This window comes from Rousettus aegyptiacus, unplaced genomic scaffold (genome assembly GCF_014176215.1).
Source record: "Rousettus aegyptiacus isolate mRouAeg1 unplaced genomic scaffold, mRouAeg1.p scaffold_m13_p_7, whole genome shotgun sequence".
Taxonomy (NCBI): domain Eukaryota; kingdom Metazoa; phylum Chordata; class Mammalia; order Chiroptera; family Pteropodidae; genus Rousettus; species Rousettus aegyptiacus.
Genome location: NW_023416310.1, coordinates 76,112,615 through 76,116,117, shown reverse-complemented (window position 1 = coordinate 76,116,117; position 3,503 = coordinate 76,112,615).

The following is a 3,503-nucleotide window of genomic DNA, read 5'->3' as shown; positions in this document are numbered from 1 at the left end:
GATATTATTATAAATATTAAAATAATGAGAAGTAATGATAAATATCATGAAAACAAATAGAGCAGATGAGAGGACAGGAGGTGAGGGGTGCTCGCTTGGACAGGTCAGTTACGGAGATGGCATCTGCATGAGGTCAGGAGGCCAGACGTGGGTGACCGGGAAGGACATCCAGGAGGAGGCTGTGGGCAATGCCCCTGAGGCTGCAGCTGGCTCGGTATGCTCCGGAAACAGCATCCCAGCCGGAGTAGCTGGGGAGGAGTGAGCCAGGGAGAGAGAAGGGAGGATGGGCTCGGGAGACACCGACGGACCACGGTGAGGACTTCGGCGTTTGTGCTGAGGGTGGTAGGGGCACCTGGCTGGTTTTGAGCAGGGAAGTGATGAGGTCTGCGCTCCATTTTAAAGAGTCACCCTAGCTGTGCGTGGAAAGGCGACTATAAGGGCAAGAATAGAGGCAGGGAGGCTTCGTAAGGGGTCACAGACAGCCAGCAGGCCGGTTGGTTGGCGGCTTTGAAAGGAGTAGCAATGAGAAGTTTTCACAATTAAAGCAACCCTTCCCACAGGCTGTCCCCTCTTCCTGGAACCCCATTTGCCCAGATGTCCTGGCTCCCTCCCTCACCTCCGTAGGTCCTGACCCCACCGTGTCTTTACCCTGTTCCCCATTTTCTCCAGAATGTGTTTAGTTCCGCTGAACTTTCCCTTTTTCTGCAGGCTGGGCCCAACTGCAATATCCGGAGAGTCATCTGCATCATGTGAAAGAAACAAAACAGGAAGCCATTGTGCTCAGTCTGGCTTCACTAGGGGGCAGTCTGCACAGTGGACGCAGTGGCTCTGCCAGTGGCTGGGGGCCGATGGAGAGAAGGGGGTGGGGAGCCGCGCTGAGGCGAGCATCCTCCCCCAAACATGCACGTTACTGCGCAACAGTGGGGGTCATGCAGCTTGCTCTGGTACCTGCTCAGGGACCTCCGCCCTGAGGAGCCTCACTCGATCTGCCCTCAAGATCAGAGAGACCAGCAGCCCAGCCTGTCCTGCAGCACGGAGGCCCTTCCAGCTGCTCCTTCCCGCCTTCCCTTCCCGGCTCCTGCAGGCGGCTCGCTTCTCCCGCTCACCTGCTGGCCGTTTGGACTCTGACTCCATCCCTCCTCTGGTTTAACAGCAAACTCTCCTCCGTGTTCTTCATCATAGTAACACAATTTAAAAGCTCCGTTTTAGAACACTTTTGGGGGCGCTTCACTCTTTATGAGGCACTTCGCAAAAACACGATTCTTGCACAGCATATTTTACCAATCAGGACCCTGGGCTCAGAGTTTCTCCCAGGTTACCAGTACGTGGTAGAGTTGGGCTCAGTTCCGGGCTCTCTCTCTGTCTGGTTCTGGAGCTCTTTTTCTTTCCTCAGATGCAGTCGCCATCCGTTTAGTCACCATTCGTTCATCCGTTCATGCATTCCGCAATTTTTTAGCAAGCCGTACCTACCACATACATGCCAGGTAACGTTCTAAGTACCAGGTATGTAAGATGAACAAGGCAGGCCAGGTCCTGGCCTTGAAGAACAGCAGGAGAGAAAAAGAGAAGATGATGACCGAGAAATGAATGCCCCAGGAAAGCCATTCTCAGCAGGGTGACTGCCGTGGGCACACTAGAAAAAGCCATTGTGAGTGGGCACCAGAGAGAGAGAGTGTCTTCTCAGCCGGAAGGCTGGGGAGGGTCGCTTCGTGCCGATGGAAGCCGAGCATGGCAGGAAGGGAACACATCCCTGGGCGGCAGCACCCATGGACCGAGGCAGGCCGGCAGGAGGATGGGGAGACGCATGGAAACCACAGGGTGAGGCGGTCTCTTTAACTACAATCAGGCAGGGGTGCCTTCAGCCCTCAGTGCCAGTCTTTGTTTAGTAAGTAGTACACACCATCTCCCTTTTAGGTTTAATGTCAAACAGCTCTTCTTCTGTCCTTGTCTCTTTTTTTCTCTCTGCCTGCTTGGGCCCTCTGATAGGTGTTTATCCTACTGACCCTGAAGGCTGAGGAACCTTCAAGCAGCAATCACAGGGGAGATGGCTGAGCCGGGAACAGCTACCTCGAGCTCCACCTGCAGGCATTTCTCCAAGCTGCACCTCTCTGCCCTCTGCTGCTCCTTGAGCTGCTGGTCCTCCCCCACCCCACACTCCCCCCTTCTGTCCACAGCTGTGCACATCCCAATTCTCCCCTCTGCTCAAACCCCTTCGGACAGGAGACTGGGTCAGACCTAAGGCCTGGCTTTGAACTTGGTTGCCTCACCCCATCCCTGGGGTGCCTCGCCACCACCCCTGTCTTCTCGGGTATTGCCTAGTCACCTGACAAAGGCTGTGGGGCCCCATGACCAGACTCAGAGCCCCCAGACTCCGCTTGCCTGGAAAGTGACCGCAGAATCACTTCAGACGGCGCTTCTCCCTGCTGCGAGAAGGCGTACTGGACGGGACATCCTCTGAATTCTCTTTCCTATCAGTGCTAATTCTCGCCTACCTTTGAAAACTCCCCCCTGAGCTTCCCAAGGTGGGTTAGGGGTCTTTCCTGAGTATGTCCTGGGGGTGCTACATCCCGCAGGCACGGCCATCTGACCGCTCATCTCTCCCACCAGAAGGGGTCTCCTTGAGGGCAGGTCAACACAGTGCCTCTAGGAACAACGAGGTGCCCGGCACAGGGGAACGGGGCAGTCTTATGAGGCCCAAGTGCCAGGCTGCGGTCGGACCCTGGGAAACCAGAGCACGTGTTCATTTTTATTTTTGACTGTTCAGGGTGTGGGAATACTTCCCGGTTTGCTGGCTCTTCAGCTTCCTCTTCGGTCTCTCCTACCAGTGAGACTAGGGGATCTGTAGGCTCAGTCAGGGCTGGAGGGCCCGAGCCATGTGTGTCGAGAGCATCCTCCGATCAGAAGCAAGGAAACCACTTCCTATGACATAACCGAAACAGCGTATGGGGATTTTTTGCATCTCTGGGGAGAATCTAAGACTCCCCTGTTTAGGATGTAGTGAATCCCTGGCACTGTGCAGGGCGCCGAGCTGGTCTGAAGTCAGAGGTGTGGGAGCCCGCCAGACCATCGCTTCCCGCGCGTGCGCCCCCCAAATTCCTCCAGTCGCCTGTTACCCTCGTGTTTTATTTTGTTTGAACAAAGTTATGATCTTTTACTATCTACAAAGATAAAAGCATCATTATAGAAACCATAAAATACAAGCAAGAAATGAGAATACCAAAAATTAAACACTTAAAATTTTGTTTCTTTTTTGAAACGTCTTTATCATTGTCGAAGTAGGATCACGCTCTTGTTACAATTCTCTAAGACATCTTTTTTTTTATTTTTTATTTTTTAATGCAGTATATTGTGAACAGCTTTCCATGTGGTCGAATGTCATCGGAAAGCAGCTTTTTGAATAGCTACAAGTGTCCTGTGATGTGAAGGCACAAGAATTTGTTTCAATAATTTCCTACCTTTGGATACTTTGTTGGTTTCAAATTTGACTGTTACAAACAACGCAG